This window comes from Gopherus flavomarginatus, chromosome 10 (assembly GCF_025201925.1).
Source record: "Gopherus flavomarginatus isolate rGopFla2 chromosome 10, rGopFla2.mat.asm, whole genome shotgun sequence".
NCBI lineage: Eukaryota > Metazoa > Chordata > Testudines > Testudinidae > Gopherus > Gopherus flavomarginatus.
The window spans coordinates 69490612-69509245 of record NC_066626.1 but is presented as its reverse complement, the minus strand read 5'-3'; positions in this window follow the sequence as shown (position 1 = coordinate 69509245).

Below are 18634 nucleotides of genomic sequence, written 5' to 3'. Positions count from 1 at the left end.
AGCATTAACCACAGCTGAACTTGCACACGTTCTGCATCAATAATTTATCCTTTTCTCCCAACTGCATTTCAAATAAACCCCAAAACCTTCTTCACAGAACTGTGAACGAATATCCTGCATCTGGTTTCTATTCTGTTGTCTTCAATGTTTGTTCAAATTTCTTCTCAGATGACTTGAATTGTTATCTCACCCCTTCTTTCTAGCAGGGCAGTGAGTTTCCCAAGTTTTTTCACTGAAGGGTTTCTTGGAATGAAAGCCTTTTACAAATATGCGAACTGCTGATATGTCCTTTGAATATGATTGATTTAAGATTTGTTTTATAAACCCAAAGTCCAGTTTAGATGTAAATGCATGATTGCACACTGTAACACAAAATCTGTTTCCCATTATGGTGTGGTCCTCAGTATATTTACTCAAGATATACATTAAGATTCATATCTTGTATCCATTACATTTGCATTTAAAGGATGTGCATACTCAAATTTTTCTGATCTATATCAGTAATATAATTGAAATTCTTTAATGAAACCTATATACACTATCAAACTTTGTTTTTATTATGAAAACAGTGCTATCAGTAAAAGTAATAATACACATCACCTCTCATCCAATTATTTCAAAAGCTCTTTAATCAGGAATTCTCTTAATACCTTTGTGAGAGAGGTAAACATTATTATATCTCTTTCACAGATCGATAAACTGAGGCACAGAAGGACAGAACCGCCCGGGGGTGGGGGCGCAAGTGGGGCAATTTGCCCCGGGCCCTGCAGGGGCCCCGCGAGCCCTGGTCCGGTGGCGGTCCAGGTCTTCGGTGGCATTTTGGCGGGGGGGGGCCTTCAGTGCTGCCGAAGACGCGGAGCAACTGAAGCGCCCCCCGCCGCTGAAATGCCACCGAAGACCCAGACCGCCGCCAGGTGAGTACAAGTACAAAGCTCCCCCACTTTGCCCCAGACCCCCTGAATCCTCTGGGTGGCCCTGCAGAAAGAGGTCAAGTAACTTGCTTGATCACATTAGCAGAGATGGGAATAGAATTCCGAAGTCATGGATCTTAGTTCTGAGCTCTTACCAATAGACAACACTGCTTCTCTGTGAATAAGTGTGTAACAGAGGAAAACATAGGGCCAGATTTTGCCATCATTATTCATGTTGAATACTACTCTTTAATTATAAAAGAAAAAATATCACTTATAGCTTGTACTCAGTTAGAAATACTGTGGGTTTTGCTACCTAATTTTGATGCTGAAGTATATGTACTGCACCTGAGAGCCTAGTCTTCCATCAATGCATGAGGGGTATATAGACATTCCTGTCACTAAGACAGTTACATGAGCATTATTCAACTACCTTTCTCAGGCAGAAGTCCCACTAAAGGCAGTGGGAGATTTGCTTGATTAAGGACTGCAGTGCCAGGGCTGAGATTTGTAAATAGGAGTTTACCACTATTAGTTAATTGTTTTCATGCTGTCACAGTTATAGGACTAATGGCATTTTGGACCCCTTTAGTCCTTCTTGAGTGCACCCTTTAAGTGACAGGCCTAGCTTCCTGCATCTGTTTCCCACAGTTCAACCACACTGGGATAGGGTTTCTGGGGATCAATCATGTTAAAATGACAGGCCCAACTCAGTTTGGCACCTGTGAGCCCTTTCACTTTAGGGACCTGTGACCAGTGAGGTGGTTAAAGTGACTAAAAAAACCCAACCCTTCTTTTTTTTTAAACAAAGTAGTTATTTATTCATTCACCCAAAAGGTACAAAGCACACATAGCAAATGCTAAAAACAATCAAGGTCAACATGTATATTTCCATTTACGGAACCCTTAATCTTTCCTTATAAGCTTTCGTATATTTCAGCTAGCCCAGTACCTCCATGTCTTGATTGTAAGAAGCAGACTGCTTGTTGTATTATTTTATTATTGTTTATTGTCATAGTGCCTAGGAATCCCACCCCCATTCTGCTAGGTGCTGTACCAACAGAGAACCAAAAGACAGTCCCTGCCCCAAAGACCTTACAATGTCAGTATAAGACAAGAGACAAAAGATAGGGGAGTACAAGGAAAAATGAGACAATATTTGTCAGCACACCAGCAGCTTAACCATTGTCACATTTTTTGTAAACCTGAGAGCACAGTAGTGTATTAAGGAAGGTTTTTGAAGGAGGATAATGAGTTAGTTTGGGGGATGTTTATGGGGGATCCCGAGAATGAGGAGCAGCATGAAAGAAAACACCAAGGTGCTTGTTTGAAAATTTAGGTGGGTGATGCAAGACAAGTAGCTTATATTTGATTCATTAGGGAAGAAAGAGCTAGTGAAACGTTGCAAAGAGAGGGGTGACATGGTCAAAGCCACAGGCTAGGAGCATTCTGAATAGATATCAGCAGGGCAAGACTGCATTCGTCAAGGTCAGAAAAAAGGGTGTTGCAGTAATTGAAATGGGAGACAATGAGAGCCTGGATGAGAGTTTTATACGTATGGATTGACAGGAAAGCCCCATCGTACAGATATGATGTTGAAAAAATCTGCAAGATTGAGGCATAGTCTGGATGTGAAGAGTTAGAGTCAAGTTCCAATTCCAGATGATATTCAGGTTACAGGCCTGGGTGACAGATAGGATGGTAGTGTTATCCACAATGGTTGAGAAAGGAGGTTGTGACAGATATGGCTATTTCCTGCAATATCTTTAGAAGATCTTAATATATTATGTTTATGTATCGTTGTGGGTAGGGATTATGTATAATTCCATGGAGAAGGTAGACCATAGCCCACTAAGAATATTGGGGAATGATTAGGAAAATTCACTCAGGTTGTAACACTTCCTAAGAGGTCCCACTAGCTGGTAAGACTTGCACATACTGGTTCAAACTGCATTCTCCAGAGACCAACAGACAAAGCAAGGACTGTGCTTGCTCAGGGAGATTAGAGACGCTACAAATACAGCAAACCCAATAATAATGGGGGATTTCAACTATCCCTGTATTGACTGAGAACATGTCACCTCAGAATTGGATGCATGCAAAGATGAAATTTCTAGACACTATTAATGATTGCTTCTTGGAGCAACTAGTCCTAGAATTCACAAAGGGACAGTCAATTCTTGATTTAGTCCTAAGTGTTGCACAGGGTTAGGGTTAGGGTTAGGGTTATATATAGTTGAACCACTTGGTAATAGCGACCACTTTGTAATTAAATTTAACTTCCTTGTTAAAGAAACTCACCACAGTAGCATTTTACTTCAAAAAGGGGAACTGCACAAAAATTAGGCGGCCAGTTAAATGAAAATTAAAAGGAACAGTCACAAAACTGAAATGCCTGCAAGCTGCATGGAAACTTTTTTTAAAACACCATAATAGAGGCTCAAATTATATGTACAGTAACTTCACATATAATGTTGTAGTTATGTTCCTGAAAAATGAAACTTTAAGCAAAATGATGTTAAGCGAATCCAATTTCCCCATAAGAATTAATGTAAATAAGGGGTTTAGGTTCCAGGAAAAAAATTTACACACACACACACACACACACACACACTCTCTCTCTCTAAGTTTTAAACAAACAATTTAATACTGGTATACAGTGATGATGATTGTGAAGCCTGGTTGAGGTGGAGGAGTCAGAGGGCGAGATATTTCCCTTACTGCTAAATGATGAACTAGCAATTGGCTGAGACCTCAAGGGTTAACTCTCTCACTCTACGAGGCAGCAGGAATGGAGGGAGATATGCACATTTCCCCTTTAAGTACACTGCCTTGTTAATTAGATCAGCTTGCTGAGACCACAACTGCTGCAATCTCCTTCCGTCCTGAGCCCTGGTGTGTCCCCCCTGCTCTATGGAAGATGGGGTAAGCGGGGTGCAGGAGCAGGGGGGAGGGGGACATCGTGACATTACCCTCCTTTTTCCCCCTACTCACCCCCGCACAGCAAGCAGGAGTCTCATGGAGCAGCTCCAAGGCAGAGGGCAGGAGCAGCATATGGCAGTGGGGAGAGGGACAGCTGCAATTGCTAGCTTGCTGGGTAGCTGCTGCACAGGGAACATAGGGGAGCTGATTGATAGGGTGGCTGCCGGTCCACCCTGGTTCCAAGCCCCCACCAGCTACCTGCAAGGGGCTGCTCTTCCTGCAAGCAGTAGACAACTAGGCAGCTGCCAAACAATGTTAGAAGGGAGCATTACACAACTTTAAACGAGCATGTTCCCTAATTGATCAGCAACGAAACAATGTTAACTGGGATGACTTTAAGTAAGGAGTTACTGTATACCCCAAATTAAAACAAAACAATAAGAGGACCAAAAAAATATATATGCTAAGATGGCTAAACAACAGAGTATAATAGGGGGTTAGAACCAATTTTTAAACAATGTCTTTTTGTAAGTTGAATCCTACGGAGGGAAAATAGGAAAAAACTCTGGCAAGTCATGTGTAAGAGTATAATCAGGCAGGCCAAAAAAAGAATTTGAAACATAACTAGCAAAAGACACAAAAACGAACTGTAAAAAAGATTTTTAAGTACATCAGAAGCAGGAAGCCTGCTAAACAATCAGTGGGGTCACTGGACGATTGAGGTATGAAAAGGAGCACTTAAGGAAGACAAGGCCATTGCAGAGAAGCTAAATGAATTCTTTGAATTGGTCTTCATTGGAGAGAATGTGAGGGAGATTCCCACACCTGATCCATTCTTTTTAAGTGACAGATCTGAGGAACTATCCCGGATTGAAGTGTTGACACAGCAGGTTTTGGAACAAATTGATAAATTAAACAGTAATACATCACCAGACTAGACTGTATTCACGCAAGAATTCTCAAGGAACTCAAATATGATTGAAGAACTGGTGTGTAACCTATCGCTTGTCTCAGCCACTGTACCAGATGTCTGGAGGTCTGTTACTGTGGTGCCATTTTTTTAAAAAGGATCTAGAGGTGCTCACTTCTAACATTTTTTTTTTGGTCCTCTTACTGTTTTGTTTTAATTTGGGGTATACAGTAACTCCTTACTTAAAGTCATCCCAGTTAACGTTGTTTCGTTGCTGATCAATTAGGGAACATGCTCGTTTAAAGTTGTGTAATGCTCCCTTCTAACTGGCAATTACTGGACAGTAAGCCTAACTTCAGTACTGGGAAAATTGGTTGAAATTATTGTAAATAACAGAATTATCAGACACAGATGCACATGGTATGTTGGGGAAGTCAACAGAGATTTTGCAAGGGAAAATCATGCCTCATCAAACTATTAGAATTATTTGAGGAGGTAAACAAACATGTGGACAAGGGTGATTCATTGGATATAGTGTACTTGGACTTTCAGAAAGCCTTTGACAAGGTACCTCACCAAAGGCTCTTAAGCAAGGTAAGGAATCATGGGATAAGAGGGAAGGTCTTCTCATAGATAAGTAACTGGTTAAAAGATAGGAAACAAAGGATAGGACTAAATGGTCAGTTTTCACAGTGGAGAGAGGTAAATAGCAGGGTTCGCCCAAGGATCTGTATTGTGCTGTTGAACATATTCATACATGATTTAGAAAAAAGGGTAAACAGTGAGGTGGAAAAGTTTGCAGACAATACAAAATATAGTTAAGTCCAAAGCAGACATCAAAGACTTACAAAGGGATCTCACTAAATTGTGTGACTGGGCAACAAAATGACAGATGAAATTCAAGTGTTGACAAATGCAAAGTAATGCACATTGGAAAACATAATCCCAAGTATTCATATAAAATGATGGGGTCTAAATTAGCTGTTACCACTCAAGAAACAGATCTTGAGGTCATCGTGGATAGTTTGTAGAACTGATAAATGAAATTGTTTTTAATTGTTAATGTAACTTCTGTTCACCATTCACTACACTTGCCTACATTGTAACTTCTGTTCACTGTTTGCCATATTGTAATTCAAACCCCATTTTAAAACACTCACTCCATTTTGTAAAAACTTCCACCAACCTTCATTTTTGCAAACCCTGCTGTAATCTTATTAGTTTAGTTTAGATGTGTGAATGAGGTATGTGTGGATGACGGAATCAACCTCCAGCCCCAGCCTGTCCTAATGAGATAAAGTTCAAATACCAACGGCTGAAGACCTAGACAACAGCCCTAAACAAAGTAAGAAGCATCCACCCTAAAAAGAAAAGGACAACAGAACAACAGAAGGAAGATCAAAGCCAAGTTCAAGGCTGAAAGTCACGCCTGCAATTGATGGGTGATCAATCTAAACCCAGAGGCAGCGTGACACAGCAAGACCTATAGACTTTGAATCCAAACTAAAAGCCTATAAAAAAGAAGGGTGAGATGAGAGACTCTGGGTAACATTCTGCTGCCAACATGGAAGGACATCAGTGCCTGCCGAACAGAGATCCAGCTTGTCCTTGTGCCTGGCTTTCCTGGCCAGTTAGCTGCCACAAGCTACGAACCCAAGCTACAAAATCAAGCTATGAACTTAAGCTATCTTCAGGACTGGTAACTATGCAGCAGCTGCAGAACATCTGATGGATGTGAATGTGTGTGTGTGTGTGTGTATAGGTATTAGGTATAATGTGTGTGTATAAAAATTAAGATATTAGTTATTAGTCATAAATCAAATTGTTATCATAATAAATGTGGCATCTTTGTCTTGTCCCCTTTAATAAGATCCTGCTGGTTTTTACTGGTCTAATATAATTAGTATAATATTTTGGTGGAAAATAGCGAAAGGGGGATTATTGGTATTTTTGCCTCACTTATTGTAAACCAATCTGTGTGCACACAACCGGTCTACAGAGCATGGTTCTATTCTTGGTTAACCAAAACCTGCTGGCCCCCGTGTGGGTAGCAGGAAAATAAAGAGCTCTTAAAATTGTTAACAAAACCTGCTGGCCTCCGAAGAGGTAGTAGAAAACTTAAAATTGTTAAGAAAACCTGCTGGCCTCTGGATAGGTAGCAGAAAACATAAAATTGTTAACAAAACCTGCTGGCCTCCGGATAGGTAGCAGGAAAAGAAAGAAAAATCAGGGGCAGCAAGAGGGTCCCAGGGGCCAGCAGTGCTGCTTGCTGAACAAAATTAAAAATGTTTAAGAAAAGGCAAGGGAAAACAGTCTCAGAGGGAGGAATGGAGTCAAAAGTAGCTTCTACCTCACCTTTTATTAAAGAGATAATGCCTTCTAAACAAATCCTTCAGAGATATGGGCACAGTCCTTAGACTGAACAAGCCCTTGCAGATATCTGCACCATTTCGGACCTAGAGGATAGGTTGGCCCAATATATCCTCATATGTAAACCCCCAAATGCAACAAAAAAAGATGCTGCAGGGATCCGGCTGCTGTGGGAGGCTTGTAATGACAGCTACCTCCATCTAACAGCCTGTAAAAAAAAAAAATCTCTCTAAAAGAGAAATTATTCCAACTAAAAAAAAAAAAGAACATTTGAGACCTCAGAAGGGGCAAATTTTTGGGACCCCTCTGGAGAGTGGAAAAGGGAATATTTGGGTAGATTCCTCCTCCCAGGACCAGAATGCCATTGCAACAGTAACAACAGTCTTGCTTCTGCCTCAGACCTCCAGGCCATGGCAAAGTGGCTGGAGATTTTAAAATAAAAAAATCTAAAGTCACAAAGAAATGCACCACTTAATTAGCATTTGTGCAGCCCCAAGTACCCAACACACTGTGGCAGAGACTGAGCAGGGTCTGCCGTGTGGGAGCACTGTGCTAATTTGTTTCTAAGCTTCTGTCTTTCAGGCTCTGAACCAGAACATCAGGAAAGCTGGTACCAGCTGAAGAGTTATAAAATACCATGGTTATAGTTTCGCGACAAAGTCTGTGTTGCATGTTCTGTGTTGCATGTTCTGTGTCTATCTCTAGTGGTGTCCTGTGCTAGCATTGGGTCCAGAAAAAAAATAAGAAATACTACACTAGACAGGACAAATGTCTTTTCCTCTCTCTACTTCCCCCAAGTCCATCCAATTTAGCAATCACCACTTGTGTCCAAAAAAAAAAAAAACTTTGGTCCCCGGTGCATCAGGTTTATTTTTTGTTAAATTCTCTAATAGTCATTTTGTTGTTAATTTTGTTATTGATACATTTGTATTGTTAGTTACATTTGCTTATATTGTTAATTCCACACTTTCTTCTATGCACTCTGGTTCTACTCCCCCAAGCCCAAAAGGGTAGTTCTTGGGCCCTCATAACTTGTAAAATCTTGGCCCATAATTGTAGGGCCCCATCTTTCAGGTCCCCAAAAACTTCTTGAGAACAACTGTTAAAAATAGGGGATTCTGCAACATTTTAGCAACAAAATGTTAGTTTAAGTCCAAATCAGCTTAACCTTGCATGACAACTGTGGTCCTCCTACAAAATCTTATTTGCTGTGTGTGCTTAAAAAGGTCCTGACTTCAGTAACTTTTATTGTTTGATGGCTATTGCTGCATCAAACTTGGTCCTCATTTTATTTGTCAATGTACCCAATAATTGTAATGGTTTTATTGTATTCCCATTTATTATAACTATAATTGTTTTCATTTATGTATAGGTTATATCTGGTGTTTAGTCAGTTGTAATAGGTTTAGTTATATTCACCTAGTTCTAATTATTTGGTTTGTTTGCAACAGATCACCTTGCCCTACATGTCAACAACTACTGTAATGGTCATAACTCAAGGGGCAAAGTGTTGTAGAAGCAGCCTGTCTGGTCAGCAGTTCTAAATATAATTTTTCATCCCCTCATTGTCCTATTAGTAACCCTAACTGTTATGTTGGTTCTGCCTTAAAACAATTACATAAAGTGTGACCCATTCAATACCCCTGGATTGAAGGGTCAAAAGGGGGACAATGTAGAACTGATAAATGAAATTGTTTTTAATTGTTAATGTAACTTCTGTTCACCATTCACTACACTTGCCTACATTGTAACTTCTGTTCACTGTTTGCCATATTGTAATTCAAACCCCATTTTAAAACACTCACTCCATTTTGTAAAAACTTCCACCAACCTTCATTTTTGCAAACCCTGCTGTAATCTTATTAGTTTAGTTTAGATGTGTGAATGAGGTATGTGTGGATGACGGAATCAACCTCCAGCCCCAGCCTGTCCTAATGAGATAAAGTTCAAATACCAACGGCTGAAGACCTAGACAACAGCCCTAAACAAAGTAAGAAGCATCCACCCTAAAAAGAAAAGGACAACAGAAGGAAGATCAAAGCCAAGTTCAAGGCTGAAAGTCACGCCTGCAATTGATGGGTGATCAATCTAAACCCAGAGGCAGCGTGACACAGCAAGACCTATAGACTTTGAATCCAAACTAAAAGCCTATAAAAAAGAAGGTGAGATGAGAGACTCTGGGTAACATTCTGCTGCCAACATGGAAGGACATCAGTGCCTGCCGAACAGAGATCCAGCTTGTCCTTGTGCCTGGCTTTCCTGGCCAGTTAGCCGCCACAAGCTACGAACCCAAGCTACAAAATCAAGCTATGAACTTAAGCTATCTTCAGGACTGGTAACTATGCAGCAGCTGCAGAACATCTGATGGATGTGAATGTGTGTGTGTGTGTGTGTGTGTGTGTGTGTGTGTATAGGTATTAGGTATAATGTGTGTGTATAAAAATTAAGATATTAGTCATAAATCAAATTATCATAATAAATGTGGCATCTTTGTCTTGTCCCCTTTAATAAGATCCTGCTGGTTTTTACTGGTCTAATATAATTGGTATAATAAGTGCGCAGATGTTTGCAGAGCAATGTGTAGCAGCGGTCAAAAAAGCTAACAATATTAGGAACCATTAGAAAAGTGGTAGATAAGTAGACAATAAATCTCATAATACCACAGTACATATCTATGGTACCTTACATATCCATGGTCCCTTACACTGTGTGCAGTTCTGACTACCCCATCTCAAAAAAGATACAATCAGAAATTTTAAAAGTACAGAGAAGGGCAAGAAAAATGATTAGGGATATGGAATAGCTTCCATATTAGGAGAGATGAAAAAGACTGAGACTGTTCAGCTTAGCAAAGAGATGACTGAGGAGGATATGATTGATAGATAGGGATATAGAGGTCTATAATACCATGAATGGTGTGGAGAAAGTGAATAAGGAAGTGTAATTTATCTCTTCATATAACATATGAACCAGGGGTCACCCAATTAAATTAATAGGCAGCATGGATCTACTTAAGTCACAGAGAAGTCACATATTTTTAACTGGTTGGGCAGGGCATAAAAAGCAAATTTCGCCGCTGTATTCATTCAGTTGTATATTCCATGCCAGCCTTACTTCAGCACTGTTGCAGGCAGCGGCACTGCCTTCAGAGTAGGGCACCTGGCCAGCAGCTGCCACTCTCTGTCTGCCCAGCTTGGAAGGCTCTCCACTTTGCCTTCAGAGCTGGGCGGCCAGAGAGCAGCAGCTGCTGGCCAGGCGCCCAGAAGGAGGATGAGGCATAAACTACTACAGACACAAAGAAGGGGGGAATGTTCAGATAAGTTTGAGAACCACTGCCCTAATGATTAGTATCCTCCTTTTGGCCCTAGATTTAGTCTTGGGAGGAGTAAACCATATTTAGCTTGGCTGGCACTAGTAGAGTGTATTCCCCCAAAACAGATTCCTTATTGTTTGTGCAAGGATTCATTTGTGTCATTGTTTTACCTTTCCTGCTTGGTTCCTTTAACAATCCCTTTTGATCTAGTTCTGAAGCAAATAGCCCATTGTAACAAACACACAGAAGCATGCACCATATTCATAAAAAATAATATCCATATTTTGCAGTTTGTCAGACACCCTACTTTGCATTAGTGCTATTTACAGCTTCAAAACTATGTCTATTTTTCTCTTTAAGGGGCTTTTTAAAAGCATCTAGAATAAAACAAAGATTGCAAAAGATTTTTAAATCCACCATTCTATTGCTGAGAAATTAAATCAAAAAAACCCATCCACCATGCTTTCTGCGTGTCCCAATAATATTTGTGCAGTCAGCAACCAAAGCAGGAAACAATTAACTGGCAAATCTTATTCCCAAAGATATGACGTATGTGTTTGTACAGCACCTCGTTCGATGGAGCCCTGGTCCATGACACGACACAACACAACCACAACACAAATCAATAATAATAATGTATAATGATACAATATATTGGCTCAATGAAATTGGTCGTGGCTCCCCATCCCTAACGGTTGGCTCCAGCAAACAAACATAAAGCCCGCTGCTTGCTAATAAAATTAGTTCTGTAGCCCGAGATGCTAGTGGCTTGTCCTTCTGGTGCTGAAGGGCCTATGTTTGAGCCCCACTGAAGACTGTGGCATCTGTATGCATGTGACCATGTTTGTTATAATGATAAACAAGGCAGAAATTTATGTTCCTTAAGAGACACTAGGGTGAAGAATCACTGTTAGGGAATTGCCAATAATAAATAGTAAAAAATCCTTGATAGCTTGCTTTAGCATGCAAGAATGCAAGAGAGAGGGCAAGGAGAAAGCCTAATAGGTCCAAAAAGAGAAATCCTTCACCACAGATCAGCCCAAGACCCTCATGGATGTGTTTGTATATGAATTGAATAACTATGTGAAGGGGCCATAAAGATAGCAATAAAAGCAAAAGTCAAGCTAAGCACCCAGACAGGGAAGCAGAAACTCATAAAAAGAAAATAATTAGAGAGGATCTGGAAGCCTTTCAGAGAAAAGAAAGGACCAAGTCACTTTGAACTCGCTTTGTCTCACTCACTTTGAACTCAACAGGAGTTTTGCCACTGTCTTCAATCAGAGCAATACTGGGCCCATAAATACCAACTAGAGAGCCAAAACCAACTCAGAGTTTTGAAAGAAACCAGAAGGGATCACCAATGCCACAAACAAGGCTTTGCTGAAAACTGTCCAAAAAGCAGCCAGGAGGAAGAAACAAGAGAAACCCAAAGCCTTATGGGAAGAAGCCAAACAGAAATGGGAAACAATGGAACAGAAAAAGAGATTAGGGACAGCATATTGGGGCAAATTGTGCCCTGATATAGTCTTTTTGCATCTTCAGTGAACTGAATGAAGGTCTACAACAGGGCAAACCCTATTAAGAAAAATAACAAGCATAGCAACATAGAAAAAAGTAATATCATGCACAGCCAATAGGGGTCAATCATCAGGTAGGTGTACATGAGAAGCAATGCAATCCATTTGGTGATATGAACAAGAGGTGTGTTAGGTGATGTGTGAGACTAGTGTGTGCAGGGCTAAGGGGAAATAGGGGTGGCAGTGCAAAAAACAGCATAATGTGCCTCCCATCCAAAAATTAAAAAGTTTATCCCTGATCAGAAATCGTTGGAATAAGCTGTACATAACTATTCTCCATGACTACTTAAATGTCATCACAGCAGATGTCGAATGAGCTGCACCAAGAGAATGAAAAATGACAAAGTCCAACTAAGGTTGGGGTTTTCTCATAGGTGATGTAAGGGAACCCATTTGAAAACCAAGCCATATAACCCATTTGTATAATTTCAGTAACAAAGCCCCAGGAATCAGGAGCACGGCAATATGAGTGGACATTCAGCACAGAATCAGAACAAGTATCCTTACAAACAAAAGGTGGTTCATGCTGTTGGACTTGATTCTGCACCACTATCTCAGGCAAAGCTTCCATTCTTATCAGTATGGGTTCTCTATCCACAGTCTGAGAACCGCTAGAATAGAAAATGACCCAATGTTTTTAATTCCAGTTGAGACAAACAAGGTAGGTGATCGGATCACCTTCTGTTGGTGGAAGGGACAAGCTTTTGATGTTCACAGATCTTAGAATCATAGAATATTAGGGTTGGAAGAGACCTCAGGAGGTCATCTAGACTAGTCCAATTCCCTGCTCAAAGCAGGACCAACCCCAACTAAATCATTTCAGCTAAGGCATTATCAAAAAAACGGGTCTTAAAAACCATTAAGAATGGAGATTCCGCCACCTCCTAGGTAACCCATTCCAGTGATTCACCACCCTCCTCGTGAAATAGTGTTTCCTAATAGCCAACCTAGACCGCCCCCACTGCAACTTAAGACCATTACTTCTTGTTCAATCATCTGCCACCACTGAGAACAGCCTAGCTCCATCCTCTTTGGAACCCCTCTTCAGGTAGTTGAAGGCTGTTATCAAATCCCGCCTCACTCTTCTGCAGACTAAATAATCCCAGTTCCCTCAACCTCTCCTCATAAGTCACATGCCCCAGACCCCTAATCATTTTTGTTGCCCTCTGCTGGACTCTCTCCAATTTGTCCACATCCCTTCTGTAGTGGGGAGACCAAAACTGGATACAATACTCCAGGTGTGGCCTAACCAGTGTTGAACAGAGGGAATAATCACTTCCCTCGATCTGCTGGTAGTGCTCCTACTAATACAGCCCAATATGCCCTTGGCCTTCTTGGCAATGAGGGCACAATGCTCACTCATATCCAGCTTCTCGTCCACTGTAATCCCTAGGTCCTTTTCTGCAGAACTGCGGTTTAGTCGGTCCCCAGCCTGCAACAGTTTTAGTCCGTCCCCAGCCTTCATGGGTTTCTTCCATCCTAAGTGCAGGACTCTGCACTTGTCCTTGTTGAACCTCATCAGATTTTTTTTTGGCTCAATCCTCCAATTTGTCTAGGTCACTCTAGACCTTATCCCTACCCAACAGCGTATCTTCTTCAGATCTAAGGAAGGTAACCAGAGTATCTAAGCTAAATACAAGTTGGCACAGATTAAGTGTAGCAGATTCACACATGCTGTCAGAGATCACTTAAAATGAAGTGGGCAATTAAGGGTTAGCAGACAGTAGAGTGTTTTACAAATTGTTGTAATGAGCCATAAACCCAACATCTCTGTTAAGTCCTTAGTTTTTAGTGTCTAGCAGAGTTATGAATTTAAGTTCCCAGGCTCATCTTTGGAAGGTGTTATGCAGGTTTCTGTTGAGGACAAGGACTGAGAGGTCAGATATGGATTGATCTGATTGCTCTGTGAAAAGTGTTCTCCCAGAGGTGATGTGGTGTTTTTATCGTTTATCATTTTTCTGTGTGAGTCCATTTGAAAGTGTAGTGATTTCCTAGTTTCACCCACACACTGGGGCATTTAGTGCACTGGATGAGATACACCACATGTTGTGATAGGCATGTGTAGGACCCATGGATCTTGAAAAGTGTTTGTGGGAAGTATTGATTATCCTAGCAATGGAGATATGTCTGCAGGTTTCGCATCTGTTCTGGCAGGGTCTGGTGCTGCTTTGAGTTGGTGTGTCCTAGTCTTCACATCAGCTTGCTTCTGATGATGAGCTTGGCAAGGTTTATTTGAAGGCCAATGGTCCATTGTCCAGCTGTCATTTCTGAACCCACTGCTGATAACAGCTATCTTGCTAAGAAGGTGGTATCATACAAGGTGGTGGTTGGTTGGAAGCTCAGTGGGAGAGACCCAGACAAGGTTCCATTCTGCTTTATTATTGGATGAACAACCATTGAAAGGACTTGACTACTGTAAAATTACACATTTGGGGCTGGATTTATTCTGGCTCTGACACAGCGAGGTGTCAATTATACCTTTGCGTGCCAGCTGATTTCCTCTGCACTGGGGGAGGAAGGGTGATTCACATAAAACGAAGGCCAGCAGTGTTGGTGCCTGGCTGTTCATAAGTTTACCACTCAGAGCTCCTGCTAACATTCCTCATAGCTGCTCTGTCTATGACCAATCCCAGACAGTACTACTCACTGGGGTGGATGCCCCTTCTGGTGGAGGGGAGATTGAAACCACTTTCTGTTACCACAACCTTTTCCTGTGGCAATTTTTTTTTATTGCCAGGTTCCTTAGTTCCACCAAGGCTGAATCTGGCCCTTTGTTTAAATACACAATGCATTGTTTCAGGTGGCTGAAGTCTGATTTTGGTTCTCCAGTAAAATGTCTTTCAGTCTTTAAGTGAGAATTTAGGAAAAACTACTCCCACAATGCAATTTAAAATTATCCCGCAGAAATCTTTTTGACTGAGCTCAAAATCCAGCCTTCAGTAAGTCCTGAGTTATGAGGTTGTCCAGACCTCTAATAGAGGAACAGGGGAGTTTACACCAAAAGGCATAAACAAGTCAACAGTTTAAAAAAAAACACCGTTTATCTCCTCCTCCTCCCCAATGTCTTGTTCCAAAGTTCATTGTGTTCTGTCACTGAAGCAAAGCACTGGAATATAAATGAAAGGCCAAATTCTGAAGCTGTTACTCACTTCTTACTCATTCCTTAGCCAGGCAAAGTTCCCAGTAAGTTTGGGGGTTTTTTTCTTGCATAAAATCTGAAAAATAAGGGAGGACTCCAGCCCTGAGCTATTTGTGAAGCAGAGGCCTGGTCTAGTGGTTTGAGCAGAGAGCCAAAAAAGTACTGCGCCATAAGCCTGGCTCTGAAACCAATTCGTTCCATGTCCTTGGGAGAGTAACTTAATCTCCCTTTCTCAGTTTCCTCATCTGAAAAATATATGTAAAACATTTTACTTGTCTACAGAGCGAGTTCGTGCATGGCAAGCCATGGTGGGAACCTACAGCACACCAACTGAACATTCACTCCTGGCTCGTGTGCTCACAGCTCCAGAGTTGCCATGCACGATCATGCTGTGTAGACAAGCCCTGATTGACAATAAATAGCATCAGCTCAGCAGACAAATATAAAATGTAGGTTAGTGGAGGACTTCATCTAAGCTTATTAAAACAAAAATCTGAAAGCAGACAGAAGTGCCCTGGCCACGCACACTCTGGAGCAATGCAGGCTGTGGGCCCCAGGAGTGGGAGGTTTGCCTACAGAGAAGCTCAGTAGTGCTTGCCACTTATAAACCGCACTGTTTCAAGGGCTAGGGAAGCTCTGATTAAAGCAGCATTAGAAATGGTCAGGGCAGCCCCAGGAGAGGGTCGAGCCAGCTGGATGTTGCTTCGAGTCAACATTTCTTCCAGACAACCCCCACTAGCAGGGATATTACAGAACCTCAACTGGATCTTAATGATACCATCCCACAGGAGAACCTGCTGCTCTGCATCCAGGGTGAGCACCCCCTCGTTTCCAGCTCAGGTGGGTGAATTTGACCCAGGAATCTTTTCCTCAAATTATATCGCATGGGCATATTGTTATGTATTTTCTTGCATTCCACACTCTTGCCCTTTAATGTTCCATCTATCTCCTATTTTTAGTTTTCAGTGGAGATGAATGCGGATGTAAAACCTGGCTGGGAATGCTCTTAAACAGAGTAGCATTCACAGTAGGGTTTGTTTTGGCTCATAAAAAGTTAGGGATCATTTGGATCCACATGTAGGTTCAGATTTCAAACATGCCTGTAGTTTGTGGCTATTTTGATCTAGGCCTTAAGTTCAGAGCTATCACTAGTTTTCTACCTTCTGATCATTAAAAAATCCCATTGCTGAAATTTTGCTTACTCAGAGCTACTGACTGTACAGTGACCTTGTCTTGTCAGTGTCCACCATTGTTTAAAATTCTTTTGGGCTCCTGCTGGGGACTTTGCTTCTCTCCAAGTTTTCCTTCTCAGCAGGAGATTCTTCCTGGTTTTAAAGCGTTTTAAACATCCATCATGAATAATCTGTGACATTTCCAACAAAAGCCTGCCAGCTTCTGACTTACACACACACACATACACAAAAACACACACACACACACACAAACACACACAATGCTCAAGCTTGGAAACCGAAGGGCCAAACAGAAATGAACTGTGGACCTTTTGAAGTGCACTAATTCCGAAATGAGAGGGAGTCAGTGATCTGCTCAAAGAACCCCTGGTTAAAAATTCAGTATTTCAATATGTAGATTGAAGAATAATTCATTTTTAAAGAGTTATTAAACATTTGCTAATACTTAGACATACAGGGCCAAAGCCTCAGCTGGTGTAAATCAGCATAGCTCAGTTGTAATGAAAACTATACCAGTTTACACCAGCTGACAATCTGACTCAGTTTACTCTTAGGCAGGATCATATTCTCCAGTTTGTATTTCCTAGGAAAGTTCTCGACTGTTGTAGATCTCTACATATTTAGACACTGCTCCTAAGCAAAGAATTCTAAACATTTCAGCCTCCAGTTCAAAACTTCCCTCCTTATTCCACAGATTTTAATGGCAGAAGGGATCATTATGGTTATCTAGTCTGACTTCCTGCATAACACAGGCCCTACAATTTCACCCAGTAATTCCTGAATCAAAGCCATAACTGTTGGTTAAATTGACTGCCGAGCACTCTCCCGTCAACTCCGGTACTCTACCGGAGCGAGAGGCACAGGTGGAGTCGACGGGGGAGTGTCAGCTGTCGTTGCACTGCAGTGAAGATACCGCGGTGAGTAGATCTAAGTACAAAGCTGAAGTTGCGTAACGTAGATCGATTCCCCTGCCCCTGCCCCTCCAGTGTAGACCAGACCTCAGTGTAAGACCAGAGACAATAGATGGATACAGACAGATGGGAGAGTACAAGGAAACAATGAGACAGCACTGGTCATCATGACAGTCAATGGTCTCAGCAAAGCAGCAGCCTCATCATTGTCCAGGGTTTTGTAGACATCACGGCAAAGTAGAGATGCTAGCTAGGATGGGGATAGATTGTGATGGGCCTTGAATGTGAAGATAAGTACAAGGACCTGATGTTTCATTTCTTATTGAAGCTAAACTCGGATATATATCATCAGCAACACACAGAGTGTGATGAACTGTAAAATGAGTAAGTGAAAAATCATAGCTTTACAGTATATATACATAGTACTAAGTATATATCCAGAAATTTCTGGATGTATCACCTAGCAATAACTGCGGAAAACAAGCCTCAAATTAGAGTAACTTTTTGGCTGTAAAAGAATGGATATCATCACTTCTTTCTCTGTCACGGTAAATTACTCTGGTCACTACTTTAGCATATTTGCAGTGTGTTTCAGGGGATAGAAGACAGGACTGGAAGTCAGGACACAAGTTTTATTCCCATTTTTCTCACAGACTGCTTGTGTTAATAACTGGGGCAAGCCAGTTCTTTTCTAGGTACCAGTTTCCCCATCTGTAAAGTGGGGAGAATATTGCTTACAAACCTTTGAAAAACAGTTGGAGATCTTGGGAAGAAAAACACTGCATAAATGCTAAGAATTATTATTTTACTTTCTAATTCAGGAAAGCATTTTAATATGTGCTTAACTCCCATTGAATCAATGGAATTTAAAGATATGCTTAAAGTTAAGCATGCGCTGAAGTGCCCTTTCTGAACAGGTATGTTGTCCTGAATCCTGCAACTAAGCATTTTTAAACAAATAATTTTACAAATGTATTGACAAAAGTAGAGTTAAGGTGAGAAAAGTGGTAAATTAGCACTTCTCAGTGTACTGAACTGCCGCAGTCTGGGTTTTATTTTAATGAAAGGGGTGTGTTGTAGTAAACATAACATTTTGATTAGATGCCTGTAATAGAAGTGGAGTGCTCTTCAAAGATCCTTGGACAATATGGAGTTTGAAGCAGCTGAATATTGTCATCAGAAAATCAAACTTTGCTCTCAGAGCCAGAGCTCTTCCCCCAGGCTCCCCCCCTCCACCACCACCCATATTTGTATATAGTCAGAGAGGAGAGTCAGGCTTAGTTTGTTCATAAACTCCAGTTCCTGGGCGGACCCCACACACAGCTGGATTTGAAACAGCTGGATCCGCCTTCCCTGCAAGTTTAGCCAGGAGCCTCGCAATCCTGGGA